Here is a 16,971-nt window from a genome sequence, read left to right as displayed (position 1 = left end):
GTCAGCCAGTTTGCCGTGGCATACGGGGCTCCATCGCAGTCTTTAACACTGGTAGCATGCCGCGACAGCGTGGACGTGAACCGTATGTGCAGTTGACGGACTTTGAGCGAGGGCGTATAGTGGGCATGCGGGAGGCCGGGTGGACGTACCGCCGAATTGCTCAACACGTGGGGCGTGAGGTCTCCACAGTACATCGATGTTGTCGCCAGTGGTCGGTGGAAGGTGCATGTGGCCGTCGACCTGGGACCGGACCGCAGTGACGCACGGATGCACGCCAAGACCATAGGATCCTACGCAGTGCCGTAGGGGACCGCACCGCCACTTCCCAGCAAATTAGGGACACTGTTGCTCCTGGGGTATCGGCGAGGACCATTTGCAACCGTCTCCATGAAGCTGGGCTACGGTCCCGCACACCGTTAGGCCGTCTTCCGCTCACGCCTCAACATCGTGCAGCCCGCCTCCAGTGGTGTCGCGACAGGGGTGAATGGAGGGACGAATGGACACGTGTCGTCTTCAGCGATGAGAGTCGCTTCTGCCTTGGTGCCAATGATGGTCGTATGTGTGTTTGGCGCCGTGCAGGCGAGCGCCACAATCAGGACTGCATACGACCAAGGCACACAGGGCCAACACCCGGCATCATGGTGTGGTGAGCGACCTCCTACACTGGCCGTACACCTCTGGTGATCGTCGAGGGGACACTGAATAGTGCACGGTACATCCAAACCGTCATCGAACCCATCGTTCTACCATTCCTAGACCGGCAAGGGAACTTGCTGTTCCAACAAGACAATGCACGTCCGCATGTATCCCGTGCCACCCAACGTGCTCTGGAAGGTGTAAGTCAATTACCCTGGGCAGCAAGATCTCCGGATCTGTCCCCCATGGAGCATGTTTGGGACAGGATGAAGCGTCGTCTCACGCGGTCTGCACGTCCAGCACGAACGCTGGTCCAACTGAGGCGCCAGGTGGAAATGGCATGACAAGCCGTTCCACGGGACTACATCCAGCATCTCTACGATCGTCTCCATGGGAGAATAGCAGCCTGCATTGCTGCTAAAGATGGATATACACTGTACTAGTGCCGACATTGTGCATGCTCTGTTGCCTGTGTCTATGTGCCTGTGGTTCTGTCAGTGTGATCATGTGATGTATCTGACCCCAGGAATGTGTCAATAAAGTTTCCCCTTCCTGGGACAATGAATTCACGGTGTTCTTATTTCAGTTTCCAGGAGTGTAATTTGAGGAACTCGTGCTGGTGTTTTGGTCGTTCTTCACCCGATAGGAATACAATGGAAAACATCGGGAACGACCTAAATAGTAATTTACGATAACTGTATGACGAGTGCATAGACATTTACTGCCGCAGATTCTGGAAAACTACCAATGACTTGTTGAATTCACACCACGAAGAATAGCTTGGCTACACTAAAACCACAAACAAGGACCCAGCGGGAGTGGACATGAAAGCTACGAAGAGTCTTATCATTACACCATTACGGTGCGTTGTTCTCAGCTTGGTCCGATAACATATCAGTCTCAATATATTTGGCTCTATACAACACTGAAGCGCCAGAGAAACAGGTATACGCATCCCTATTCAAATACAGAGATATGCAAACAGGCAGAATATGGCGCTGCTGTCGACAACTGCTATATAAGACAACAAGTGTCTGGTGCAGTTGGTAGATCTGTTACTGCTGCAACAATGGCAGGTTATCAAGATTTAAGTGAGTTTCAACATGGTATTATGCTCGGCCGACAAGCGATGGGAGACAGCAGCACTGACGTAGCAATGAAGTGAGGATTTTCCCGTACGACCATTTCGCGAATGGAAAGCGGATATCAGGAATCCGGTAAAACACAAAACCTTCGATATCGCTGCGGCCGGAAAAAGATCCTGCAAGAACAGAACCAATGACGACTGAAGAGAATCGTTAAAGTGACAGAATTACAACCTTTCTTGCTGCAGATTTCAAGGCTGGGTCATCAACAAGTGTCAGCGTCCAAACGATTTAACGAAACATTAACAATATGGGCTTCCGGAGCCAAAGACCCACTCGTCTACCCATGATGACTGCACGACACACAGCTGTAAGACTCGACTGGGCCCGGTTTCACCGACATTCGACTGTTGATAACTTTAAATATGTTGCCTGGTAGGACGAGTCTCGTTTCAAATTGTATCGAGCGGATGGACGTGTACGGGTTCGTGGACCCTGTATGTCAGCAGGGGACTGTTCAAGCTGATGGAAATTCTGTAATGGTATGGGACGTGTGCAGTTCGAGTGATGTGGGACCCATGATACCTCTACATACGACTCTGACAGGTGACACGTACGTAAGCATCTTCTTTGATCGCCTGTAGCCATTCATGTCCATTGCGCATTTCGACGGACTAGGCCAATTCCATCAGGACAATCACGTCCGGCAAATTCATGGAGTCGCTCTAGGAACACTCTTCTGAGTTTAAACACTTCCGCTGGCCCCCAAAATTCCCAGAGCAGAATATTATTGAGCGTATCTGGGATGTTTTGCAACGTGCTGTTCAGAAGAGATCTCTACCCCTTGTACTGTTACGCATTTATGGACAGCCCTGCAGGATTCATGGTGTCATTCACCTCCAGCACTGCTTCAGACATTATTCGAGTGCACGCCACGTCGTTTTGCGGCACTTCTGCGTGCTCGTGGGGGCCCTACACGGTATTATTTATTTATTTATTTTATTTATTTATTTATTTATTTATTTATTTAACCTGGCAAGATTAGGGCCATCAGGCCCTCTCTTACATCTAACCAGGCATTCTACTTATTTTACAGTCATATGTTTTAGTAGTCATGTTAAACTACATCTAATACAAAAAGTGAGATAAACAATTAGAAAGGTACACCTCGAAAAATACATTATTGAAGAGAAAGATTTTAGATAGGAGCGCTGGCAGCAGGGAGTATGAGGGAGACTCATGGTGAATGGAGGAGAAGAATAGAGAGACATGATGAAACATAATTAAGGAAAATATAAAGGAAAAGGAGACTGCGTGGCTAATAGAGATAGATGAAGAGGAAGGCATCTCAGGAGCAAGATAGGAGACGCTAGCTTTGCTATTTGACAGATGAGAGGATTGGCCTTGCACATTAATTTTGTGGAGAATTTTATGCGGATGATAGTAGGAAATGCTTCAACTTCTTCTTAAAGGTAAGGGGCAGTTTGTTCCAGAGGCGGGCAGCGACAACTGAGAAGGAGTTTGCAAAAGTTTTTGTTTTGTGAGTGGGCACAGTGAGGATACCAGATAAGAGTGACCTCGTGTTTCGATTATGATGGCATGACAGGTTTTTAATCTCTGAAGCTAGGTACTGGCAGTTGTAGCAGTTTCTTCGGCTCTTCAGTGTATGTTCCAAAGCTGACTATCGCGTTGAAGATAGCGTCATGAGACGTTTAGGACGCACAGGTATTTTGTAATCAGCAGTGCCGGCCCGGGATATGACGAGCATAATTTTAAGTCTCTCTGACTCCCTACAAGTTCCTGGTCGAAAGTTACTGCACTGCGGCTCTAATATCGCCTCTTCATTTCTAATCGCACCGAAGACGTATACGGTGCTTATGGACGCGCCGCTGTTGTTTAGAGGTAACGATAACGGCGCTTCGCCGAAGAAGGGCATTGGCGGTGGCAACCACGTGACCGGCAAGTGCGGGCGGCGCAGCAGTCAGTTGTTAGTCAGCAGTAAGCGCTCGCAACTGCAACGACGGCACCAACACCAGTAGCACCAACAGCACCACCTCGAGCCAAGGATAGGCTCGTCTTTTCAGCGTCAGCGTCATTAGCACCAGGTGAGCGCAATGCAGGCGACGCCCGTAGCCAAGTGTAGGCAAACTACTTTTGTTTTCATACCAATTTCGGGCCGCTGTCGGAACAAGGGAAAAACATCTTAATTCCTGAAATAATCTTTCGTTTCTTCAGGGTTCCATTTTCCTGTTATTCTATAAACTGCACTCCCCGAGCATTTTCGAGCTCATTTCAAGGATTAATTTGAGGTATTACACTATTTCGCTATGTTTATTTCTAGCGTTTAACGGTTTCCATTTCTCATCTAAATGCACTTATTCCTCTTTTTTTTTTTTTTTTGCTTCCAATCTAACAACTGTGACCTTTTATTCAACGTGTTCCACTATTTTTCTCACGCATCCGAACTATGCTGAAAATATTATGCTTTGTTTTTTCTTTTCTTGTTACCGTCGCAATATTTTTCTTTCGTTCCTAATTTTACCTTTTTTTTATTAAAAAAAGTACTTCTCTCGTTAATGACACAACCATATTTCACACTGTTGTTCACGTTTTATTATTGCGGTTTTTAAGATTTCTTATTACAGTTTATGTATATTCGTACGCATAATGCTGCAGCATGACCTAAAATGGGTTAGAAATACGTTAATGCTGAGCTAAATAGAGGTTTCTGTCTCTTAAGAGCTATGAAACCTTACATGAGTATAGGGACATGAATACTTGCTACATTCAGTCACACCTAAATTGTAATATTCTAGGGAAACTTCCCACAACACTCAGTACTTTACAACGCAGGACAAAGCCATTAGAGTAATGAATGGAAGTAAGATGAGCGAGTCATACAAACTACGAAATATATTCCCCTGACGTGTATTTACATCGTAGAAGCACTTCCATTGTTTAAAGTACATTTCATTAACCAATGCAAAAGACTGTAAAGTAACGGTAATGTTGACGAACGTAATACAAGAGTGAACAAAAGCCTCCACGTAATTCAGACCAGTTCTATACCCCATAAGAACACACTTGAAATTGCTTTGAAGTTTTGTAACAAACTTTCTGAGAGCGCAAACATCATCAAAAATACAATGTTCTTCAAAAAATTCTTACAGTCATATTTACAAATTGGTGTCCGCCTTCTGTTTAGTACCCTTCTGCTCCAGAACGGGTGGACATATGAAGTTGAAATTTACTTCACTTACTATTGACAATGGCCTCTTGGCGGTGTAATAAATGTAATCTTGTAAGTTAATGCATCCAGAAGGTATGGCCATTAATGCCATGTACTTTGACTCTCAGCGTACATCTGGTGTTATAAAGTACTTCATCGCGCTTCATTTAAATGGACAAGCTGAGTGCTAAAACTACATTTAGAATTATAACGTATGTTTAACTTATGTAAAATTTTACATACGCGACAGATTGTGTAAAATTTCGATGCATCTAATACTTTTACATGCGAATATTACGTAAACGGTTTTAGGGATTGAAACGAAGTTGGAAATGATAGTCCGCAAAAGGTCAAGTGATTTACCGTATTTGTAGCACTTGTATCTTTTTAGGGTTCCTTGCCTAATTCGGTAAGACGCAACAATCATTGGATCACTTTGTAACCCGTATGTATGTTTATTAACAACTATTTTTCTCTGGAATAGGTAGACGTTCCACGTTGAAATTTATGTCACTTATTAAGGTCTACTGTCCTTTGGCAGTGAAAATAAACCGAAGCTTCTAAGACAATGAATCAGGAGAAACGACCATTTATGTCACTTATTTTAATACTCGCAAACTCACTGATCAAAGCCTGAAGAATTCCGTCCTTTTACTTACAATAATGATATTTGACTACAAGCGAGGTTACAAAGTACAACAAAATGAAAAATTTCGAAAATTGTAAATTTGTAATTGCATCACACGAAAAATAACTCCTTTTGTCACCTGTTGTCCGCCTTCTGTTTAGAACCCTTCTGCTCCAGAACGGGTGGACATATGAAGTTGAAATCTACTTCACTTACTATGGACAAATAGCCTCTTGGCGGTGTAATAAATGTAATCTTTTAATGTACCCAGAAGATATGACCATTAATGCCATGTATTTTGACTCCCGCGAATTCACTGATCAATACTTATAGGGTTCTTACTACTGGTCTGGAATCATGGAACTTGGGAGGAAACAAGGTTGGTTGGTTGGTTGGTTTGGGGAAGGAGACCAGACAGCGAGGTCATCGGTCTCATGGGATTAGGGAAGGATGGGGAAGGAAGTCGGCCATGCCCTTTCAAAGGAACCATCCCGGCATTTGCCTAGGGAAGAAGCAAGGTTTCACAGTACTACCAAAGAAAAAAAATTCGGAAAAGTGAATATTTGTATGTATTTTGTAACACAAAAATATTTCTCTAGTCATTTGTTATCGGAATACAAACGTCAAATTGTCGAAAGTCTTCTAACCCTTGGGACAGATATCTTGCCGGTAGGGCATGTCGACATCAATAACAGGCAAAAATCGTCAAGATTCTGTATTCCATGAATGGACAGACTATTTTATAATTTTTTATGTTTTTTAGTCGTCAGTCTTCTGTATGGTTTGATGAGGCCCGCCACGAATTTATCTCCTGTGTCAACCTCTTCATCTCATAGAACCACTTGCAACCTAGTCCTCAATTATCTGCTGGTTGCATTCCAGTCTCTGTCGTTCTCTACAGTTTTTGCCCTCTGCAGATCCCTCTAGTACCATGGAAGTCATTTCCTCATGTCTTAACAGATGTCGTACCACCCTGTCCCTTCTTCTTGTCAGTGTTATCCACATATATCTTCGATTCTACGCAGAACCTCCTCAATCCTTACCTTATCAGTCCACCCAACTTCAACATTCGCCTGTAGCACCACATCTGAAATGCTCTGACTGTCTTCAGTTCCTGTTTTCCCACAGTCCGTGGTTCACTACCATAAAATACAATGATGTGCTTAAAATGTACATTCTCAGGAACTTCTTTCACAAATTAAGGCCTATGTTTGATACTAGTGGACATCTCTTGGCCAGAAATTCCTTTTTCGCCAGTTATAGCCTGCTTTTGATGTCCTCCTTGCTCCGCCCGTCATCGCTTACTTTCCTGCCTAGGTAGCTGAATTCCTTAACCCCATCTACTTCGTGACCGTCAATTCAGATGTTAAGTTTCTCCCTGTTCTCATGTCTGCTACTTCTCAATATTTTCCTTTTTCTTCGATTAACTCTCAATCCATATTCTGTATTTATTAGACTGTTCATTCAGTTCAGCACATCCTGCAGTTCTCCTTGACTTTAATTCAGGATAGCAATGTCATCAGCGAACCGTTCTTTTATTTCCATCATTGCTTCTTAGATGCACAAATTGAACACAAAGACTACACCCCTGTCTTACAACCTTTTAAACCGAGCATTTCATTCTTGGTCGTCCACTCTTATTATTCCCTCTTGGTTCTTGTAGATACTGTATATTACCCGTCTCTCCTTATAGCTTACCCCTATTTTCTCAGAATTTCGAACATCTTGCGCCATTTTACATTGTCGAGCACCTTTTCTAGGTCGACAAATCCTACGAAGGTGTCTTGATTTTTCTTTAATCTTCCTTCCATTATCAATCGCAACGTCAGAACTGCCTCTCTGGTGCCTTAACCTCTCCTAAAGCCAAATTGATTGCCATGTAACACATTCCGGCTACATCCATAATTAAGTCTGTAGGGTACCGTCAGTACGCGGATCATAGGCGCACCTAGACAAAATTTTTGCATAGCAACATACTGAAGCAACTATGGATTTTGTAACTGGTACAATGTAGTATTTTAAAGTTTTTCGACATCTACTGGAACAGATAGCTAAGTAACATAACGAATATTAAGCTCTGTACAGCCATCTCCGTATAATTGATTTGCCAATTTACAAGGCATGCGGCAAAAACTTGTCTCTCATCCGCTTGTGGCTTGAGGGGTGAACATCGCTGAACAGAGATATGAACCGGCTCTCCCCCTCCACCCCCCCCCCCCCCCCCCCCCCGGCGCCCCATGGAAGCGAGTTCCGTGTCTCAATGGCCGCTCGGCTATGCAACGCGTCTGAATTAGTTCGGAACGGCTCGCCTGCCATTACGCCCCGTGCTGCTGAGTTGTTTACGGAAAAGCAGCTGATCGTGTGTTGAGACACGACGACCGGAATAGATTACCACCGGCACGTAGGAACAAGTAGTACAGCTTCACAAAATACTAAGATTCTTCTCACACAGCGCAGGGATATTTTCAAGTAAACACAGTGTACTGACCAAGTTGTAGGTCGTTCGTGTTTTGTCTTGCTGCCATGATGGAATTCGGGATTTAACAACTCTGTTTAAAGCTTCAAAGCCGGTGCAGTCTGTTAAACTACAATGGGAAGTTGTTAAGAGAGCAAGGTAACAAATTGCAATAGTAATTATTAGCGTACAAAAACAATATCCTGTGTGTCTAAGCTGTCCGCTGTGGCCGAGAAGTTCTAGGCGCTGAAGTACAGAACCACGCTACTTCTGCGGTCACAGGTTCGAATCCTGCCTCGGGCATGGATGTGTGTGATGTTCTTAGGTTAGTTAGGTTTAAGTAGTTCTAGGGGACTGATGACCTCAGATGTTAAGTCCCATAGTGCTCAGAGCCCTTTGTTGTGTCTAACATTATCAAGAACTGTCACTGCCTAAAATTTCACAGCAATAACGTACATGACAAATTATGTACTAGGTTATATGACGTATTTCACATCCTACCGTATTGACTGACTAACACGTGAAAAAATGGTTCAAATGGCTCTAAGCACTATGGGACCTAACATCTGAGGTCATCAGTCCCCTAGACTTAGAACTACGTAAACCCAACTAACCTAAGGACATCACACACATCCATGCCCGAGACAGGATTCGAACCTGCGACCGTAGCAGCAGCGTGGTTCTGTACTTTAGCGCCTAGAGCCGCTCAACATGTCATTGCTATAAAAGTGCAGAATATGCAACTGATGATAGGTTATAAACCCGCAAAACCTGTTTTGGCAAATAAAACGATTGCAGTGCAGCTCATGGTGTATCGAAGACGTCATTTAATAAACAGTACACTCCATTTTAGAACACATTAAATGTTGTAGCTGCATAATTCAATTTATTTTGCCCTCGCACTTGTAACGTTCATCAGCTATCTCGTCTTTTGAATACGTGGAAACTATCGTCGTTCCATGATCTTGATAAAATGTACAAAGACTAAGTATTCAGTTAAAAATATCAGATCCATCATTAAAATTCGATGAATGGGAGATCACACATATACATAACAAAGAGAACTAACAAATAGCATCGTGTTACAAGATCAACAGTAAATACGTGGGGCACGTCACATCGTGCAATATTTTGGAGTAGTTCTGAGAAGAAGCATGAAACCAGACGATCACACAAAATCAATACCACGGAAACCGAGTGAGAGGCTTAAATTTTAACGGTAGGTTCTGCGAAAGTATAGTCCATGTCTGAAGAAAATCTCATACGTTACGCAAGTGCAACTATTTCTAGAGTACAGGAGCGACTGAGAATTTGGAGCCCTCAACAAGGAGGTACGACAAAAGCTCGAAAGAATTGACAGACGCACTAGTAACATCATAATAAGTAGGCAGTGTCCAGGTCAAAGCGAAATGAATGTACTCGAGATTCTTAGGGAGAAAGCGACGTTGCTCTCATAAATTCTGTTGAGTAACTTTAGAGATATGATTGATTAGGATGACTGACACATCTGCTGATGCCATCACATATCTCTCGCTGGTATCATGAGAAAGGAATGAAACAGAATAGATAGTTCTTTGTTTATAAGGTTTGGGAAGATCAGTTTGGATTCCGGAGAAATATAGGAGTACGCGAGGCAATACTCACTCTACATCTTATCGAAGCGACAGGTTAAGGAAAGGCAAACCTACACGTACATTTGTAGACTTAGAGAAACGTTTCGACAATGTTGGCTGGCATACTCTCATTGAAATTCTAAAGGTAGCAGAAATAAAATACAGGGAGCGGAAAGCTACTTAAACTTGTACAGAAAGAAGACGGCAGAAATAAGAGTCGAGGGACATGAAAGGGAAGCAGTGATTGAGAAGGAAGTGAGACAGGGTTTTAGCCTATTCCCCAATGTTATTAAATCTGTGCGTTGAGCAAGCAGTAGAGGAAACCAAAGAAAAATTTGGAGTCGGAATTAAAACTCAGGAAGAAGAAATAGAATCTTTGACGTTTGCCGATGACATTGCAATTCTGCCAGAGATAGCAAATGACTTGGAAGAGCACTTGAACGGATTGCACAGTGCTTTGAAAAGAGTATATAAGATGAACATCAACAAAAGCAAAACGAGAATAATGGAATGTAGTCGAATTAAATCAGGTGATCCTAAGGGAATCAGATTAGGAAACGAGACAAAGTAGTAGATGAATTTTGCTGTTTGGGGAGCAAAGTAACTGACGATGGCAGAAGTAGAGAGGACATAAAATGTAGACTGGCAATGTCAACAAAAGCATTTCTGAAGAAGAGAAATCTGTTAACATCGAAAATAGATTCGATTGTTAGGAAGTCTTTGATGGAAGTGCAATATGGACTACAAACTGTTTAGATAAAAAGAGAATAGAAGCTTTCGGAATGTGGTGCTACAGGAGAGTGCTAAAGATTAGATAAGTCGATCATTTCACCAATAAGGAAGTACTGAACAGAAGTGGGGAGACACAACTTGACCAAAAGAAGGATCGTTTGGAAGGACACATTTGAGACGTCAAGGGATCACCAATTTAGTATTTGGGGGAAGTAGGGGGTAACATAATCGTACAGGGAGACCAAGGGATGAATACAGTAAGCAGATTCAGAAACATGTAGGTTGCAGTAGTTATTCGGTAATTACGAAACTTACACGTGATGGAGTAGTATGGAGAGCTGTATCAAACCTGTCTTCGGACTAAAGACAACAACAACAATGTTTGGTTACATAAGAACTAGCGTTCCTTTCCTACACTAGTCAGTTGTTTGCTAAAGTTGGCCCAACATGCCGAAAACTAGCTATAAATAACTATCGGTAGAACAAAAAGAGCTTACATGTTATTCAACCTTTAAAAAAAGGAACAGAACACTGTTAATACTTGTAAGAAGGACTCTCCGCCACACGTTGTACATGGTCTTGCGAAGTATGGATGTAGATATGCTCTGGTCGGGCACCTTATTAACTCTGTACATAGGTAGCATACCTCCATGAAACCACCCATTACTGCTGTGGCTGTGGATAAAACTGTTATGCGTTAAGATGAAGCCAAGAACCATATCGAATTCGTACCCATTCGCGTCAGCGGAAGCATGGAAAGTGATCACTGAAAATATTTTACCAGCAGCGTCATTAAAATGCTTTTTATTAATACTCAACGAAACACACATTTTAGCTTCGTTCTGACGTTTTTCTTATATTTTACACGACCTAGATTTCGGGTTCCAAGACCATGTTAAACTTTTACTGTTCTAAATATATTCATCTCTCCTGATAACGTACGTAATATAGGATCCACAACCACCAAGGAAATTTAATGATAATCTGGAACAGGGTGATCTGTTAATGTTAAAAACGTGGCCCACACACAATAAGAACTACTACAGTATAGTACAGAAGGTAGCTGAAAGACATAGGCAATAAGATGAACAGCAATGAAATTTTTATTCAAGGACAACAATTACAACGCGGTGCAGGTGCCCTGCACATTACAAGGCACAACATCTATAAACATTATAGGAACGCTATACAGAGCGTTTCCGAATAAGGTCTAAAAAATAAGCAGCCACAACAGCAAACAAATTCTGAATCACCACGAGAATAAACAGAACCCATCGAAAATTGAGAAACTTCTCCGACACATAGTTCAACAGATAAATTATGTCTGCTCAAGGTACGACAGGTAGAACCATATTTCCTTATTACGTATTATAGGAACGCCCCCTAACTCTGAAGACATCTTTCAAACATAAATCGTAATGCAGCGACGAGACATTAAATTGTATGAGTTGGGAACGTATACACAGTTTTTCCTCACATTTGGTTGATGATATTAGAATTTGCTTCTGGCACAATATACGTTTATCCTCTCGGAATATATTGTTATATGTGGAGTACAAGTTTCCGAATACACCGCATATTTCATTGCTACCTTTGCAGTCTCAGATTCAATTTGAAACACGGGGTAGTCGCAGGGCATGCTGGGTAAATTGTTTAGAATTTGAAAATTGGACAAGGATGGAGAACGTAACCAGACCTAACTTTTTCAAAGAAAACACCAGGACTATTGCACTAAACAATAAGGAGGTATGTGGAAAATTAGATTCTGTTTGCGGGGCGGGGATTGAAACCCTGACCTTCTCACAATGAGTGTCCAATGCCTTCGACAATACGCAGCTTCACTCAGTGCACCTTTTACAACTATGCTACAAAGCTCTACGTCCCGAAGATGGCCTCTCTAGCCTCTAGGAGAGCATGACGTTGGCCCACAAAATTGTGTCTTAACCATTAGAACAACCATGGTGTTGTCGAAACTGTTCACAGAGAGCGAGAATTTGTGCCGAGAGATCATGTTCAGCCTCTACAGATTCCTCATGTACATATCTTTTCCACGACCTGTAAGCAAGTTCGCCAAGAAACAGGACCTCCACTATCTAAACACAATTGTATAATATGCAACGGTACTGGTCTCTCCGGACTCTGTGTAGCGGAATTCGCAGTACTGAAAGTTTCCTGCCAACTGTGTCACACGCAACAACGAACTCAATCCGAAATATACACTGGCGGAAAAAGTAGTTTACCGGGAAAGACGTTACCGATTTTTATCCGATGACGGCTTATGCCACTTGGTAGATAGCAGATGTTCTGATAATGGTTTCAACGTCGCCTACCAACAGATAAACGTAGCGGCATAGCTACAAGTGCGGCATCTGTGTCTGCCCTTTAATAGGTAATCCTCACAGCCAGAAGGGTCAGTGTGGCGCAAACCTAAGAGGCAATCAGGCAACCATGCCACAGAGACGCACTCGTGCTTCCTACAGCCAACTGAGCCTTCCAAGTAGCTGGATGGTCTTTCCGGAAAATTACAAGTTGGACGTGCCGCGTCAGTTCTGCAACGATGCTTGTATCAGTGGCCACGTGGACATTCTCACAACCGTGGACGAAGTTGTGGACATCCACGGACGCTCGCCAGGATTGTCGTGTTCCAACGACAGCAGTGTCAGATCGTACAGCAACCACAGCACAGGTACGAGAGCTTGTGAGGCCACACATTTCAACACGAACTGTTGCGAACCGGTTATTAACAGTGCGACTACGCACATCTCTAGCCCGTGTTCCACTCAACGCATCGACCTGCATGGCTCTACTGGTGCCGCCAGAGGATCACTTGGAAGATGGAATGGTGCGCCGTGGTCTTCAGCTATGAAAGCAGATTCTGCCTGCACTCTAGTGATGGCTGTCTGCGTGTACGACGTAGACCTGGTGAGTGCTGTCTTGCACAGTGCGTTCTTCCAAGACACACAGGCTCCATCCCAGGCCTTATGGTCTGGGTTGCGATAAGCTACTACTCGCGTTCACCTTTGGTGTTTCTGGAGGGGACGATAAGCAGTACTCGATACGTACAAAACGTTGTCAGATCTGTTCTTTTGCAGGTATTGCGACAGGAATGTGATGTGTTGTTCCCACAGGATAATGCTCGTCTACACACTGCGTGTGAGGCTCAATGTCCTCTGTTAGACGTGCAGCAACTTCTCTGGTCAGCACGATCACCGAACTTGTCTGCAATCGAGCACTTGTGGGATATGATGGGACGAGAAATGCCGCGTGCGACTCGTCAGCCAACAACTCTTACAGAACTACGTGAACAGGACGAGCAGGCGTGGCATAACGTATCCCTGGACACAATTCGGCAGTTGTACAGTCGACTGGATGCCATATCTACTTCTACATCTACATGCATACTCCGCAATCCACCATTCGGTGCGTGGCGGAGGGTACCTAATACCACAAGTAGGACCTTCTCTCCCGGTTCCACTCCCAAACAGAACAAGGAAAAATGACTGCCTATATGCCCCTGTACGAACCCTAATCTCTCTTAGCTTATCTTTGTGGTCTTTCCACGAAATATAAGTTGGTGGCAGGTGAAATAGTACTGCAGTCAGCCTCAAATGCTGGTTCTCTAAATTTCCTCAGCAGCGATTCACGAAAAGAACGCCTCCTTTCCTCCAGAGACTCCCACCCGAGTTCCTGAAGAATTTCCGTAACACTCGCGTGATCATCAAACCTACCAGTAACAAATCTAGCAGCCCGCCTCTGAATTGCGTCTCCCTCAATCCGACCTGATAGGGATCCCAAACTTTCGAGCAGTACTCAAGAATAGGTCGTATTAGTGTTTTATAAGCGGTCCCCTTTACAGATAAACCACATCTTCCCAAAATTCTACCAATGAACAGAAGACGACTATCCGCCTTCCCCACAACTGCCATTACATGCCTGTGCCACTTCATATCGCTCTGCAATGTTGCGCTCAAATATTTAATCGACGTGACTGTGTCAAGCACTACACTACTAATGGAGTATTAAAACATTATGGGATTCTTTTTCCTATTCATCTACATGCATTTACATTTATCTATATTTAGAGTTAGCTGCCATTCTTTACACAAATTACGAATCCCGTCCAAGTCATCTTGTATCCTCCTACAGTCACTCAACGACGACACCTTCCGGTACACCACAGCATCATCAGCAAACAGCCACACATTACTATCCACCCTATCCAAAAGATCATTTATGTAGAGAGAAAACAACAGCGGACCTACCACACTTCCCTGGGGCACTCCAGATGATATACTCAACTCCGTTAGTCAGCGCCTGCACTCCTGGCCGTGGAGGCTTCACTATATGGGTGTCTCGGCATAGTTCGATACCTGGTATATCAGAAACGCCTGTGTTACTGATCTGTAAATGCAATCATTTCATGTTCTCCATACACACTGTTGCAACAATAAATCTTGGGTAAACTGGAAGCGTCTAAAGAGGTGTACTAATGTTTATTTCTGGCAGTGTATTACGCGAACTGGTACTGAAGGAAGCTTATGGGTAGCTGCCGTCACAACTGTAGTATCAAGATAAAATATTTCTACTGAGCACGGAGACTAAAGTCGCTCCTACCGCTTGCAAAGTCTCCAGTTTGTAATGATTTGCTTTTATACTGATCGCACGCAAGACTAACGAAATAAGTTACAGGCTATATTGCTCCAATCGAAATATATATAAATTTAGACCGCCACAAAAATAATACCAAAACACCCGTTGGAAGGGTTTCACGATACACTTAATTTAAATATCAAAGCTGGTCAGATCGCTTTTACATCTAAGCAACGCTGTAGAAATTACTTCATTTTAAACACCGTTTTCAAGAAATAGAATTGTCAACAATACCAGAACAGGAACCATTCACTTAGGCATTAATGCAAGCACAGTCACTCATCATTCGTACTAAAACAAATGTTACAAATACAAAATACTATAATTATAATTTACAGGGTGATCAAAAACTCAGTATAAATTTGAAAACTTAATAAACAACGGAATAATGTCGATAGAGAGGTATGCTTGGAATGAAATGGGATTTTATTACAACCAAAAATAAAACCAAGTATTGCTAGACGCGAGAAAGATCTCTTGCGCGCGTCGTTTGGTGATGATCGTGTGCTCAGCCGCCACATTCGTCACGCTTGGCCTCCCAGGTCCCCAGACCTCAGTCCGTGCGATTATTGGCTTTGGGGTTTATCTGAAGTCACAAGTGTATCGTGATCGACCGACATCTCTAGCGATGCTGAAAGACAACATCCGACGCCAATGCCCACCATAACTCCGGACATGCTTTATAGTGCTTTCACAACATTATTCCTCGACTACAGCTATTGTTCAGCAATGATAGTGGACATATTGAGCATTTCCTGTAGAGAACATCATCTTTGCTTTGTCTTACTTTGTTATGCTAATTATTGGTATACTGATCAGATGAAGCGCCATCTGTCGGACATTTTTTGAACGTTTGTACTTTTTTGGTTCTTATAAAACCCCATGTTATTCCAAGCATGTGTGTCAATTTGTACCTCTCTATCTACATTATTCCGTGATTTATTCAGTTTTCAAATTTATACTGGCTTTTTGATCACCCGGTATGTACTTCAACAACTATAGCGACAGTGCAATGCTGCAGATGTTTTGTCTATTTAAATGGTTGCTCGCTGCAAAGCAGCAAATGCCTGTATAACCTTCAGCAGTTTCAAAAATTTTCTGGTGAATTTAATAGTGTTGTATCAGGTACTTTTTACTAGAAGACAGTAACTTTAAAATGAATTATCAGAACAGGGAAGCTATTTGTATGATAATAACTTAGTAATGCTTTGGCCACCAATTTCGCCTGATCTGCACTCGATGTGGATGGGCCACATTAGGAACGTTGCCATGTTCCAGCTTCAGACCTACAAACTACCGTCCGCTAATTTATGAGAAATTCGTGACCTGTAGGCAGACATCTAGAGCCACATATCACTGGAACCCTACCACTGCGAAGTCTGCGTCCATGCCACGTGGAATTTCTGCTGTATTGCAAAGGTGGACCAATACGATATTAATGGGACCCGTTGCTCAACGGACTGTCTTTTTACCGTTCTCTTCTCCACCACGGTATTACTGATCTATAAAGGTCAAAACTTGTACAGACTCATGAGATTCCTAGTCAAAGTATTACTGAGAAAATCAGTTATATATTCTTTTATATTGCGATGTTGACAACAATATTCATAGAAGGCTAAAAAGCAGAACTGTCGCACCAGTGGCTCACAGCTTACACAAAGAACAGGCTACAGGCAACATTCAGGGAAGTGTATATATCATGCCACCAGTTAGCTCTTCCGATACTGTTCTGTGAAAACATACAAAATTTATCTTATTACTAGAAATTCACTCAAAAATTGAGACAAAAACACTCAAATCATTGTCACATTTTAGGATTTTCTGGAAATAACAGATGAGACATGTAGAGATGGTCAGGCTACACAGATATGAGCAGCAATTTTAACTTTAGTTATTTAAGAGAAAACTGTATCTGAACTACCAAAATTCAGGTTTCTGGTAAA

At 42.9% G+C, this 16,971-nt stretch overlaps 1 protein-coding gene across 1 annotated transcript in view; it reads left to right on the top strand.

Moving 5' to 3' along the window:
- The first annotated feature begins 3,676 nt into the window (after positions 1-3,676).
- The window catches only part of LOC126354752 (proton-coupled amino acid transporter-like protein pathetic), a 144,862-nt gene continuing 131,567 nt past the window's right edge, over positions 3,677-16,971 (top strand). Inside the window, exon 1 of the mRNA XM_050004632.1 lies at positions 3,677-3,826. The gene's annotated coding sequence lies outside the window, so the exon portion shown is untranslated. The remainder of the gene's footprint in view (positions 3,827-16,971) is intronic.

This window comes from Schistocerca gregaria, chromosome 3 (assembly GCF_023897955.1).
Source record: "Schistocerca gregaria isolate iqSchGreg1 chromosome 3, iqSchGreg1.2, whole genome shotgun sequence".
NCBI lineage: Eukaryota > Metazoa > Arthropoda > Insecta > Orthoptera > Acrididae > Schistocerca > Schistocerca gregaria.
The sequence above is the reverse complement of the archived record's forward strand: the minus strand, read 5'-3'. Positions and strand labels throughout refer to the sequence as shown.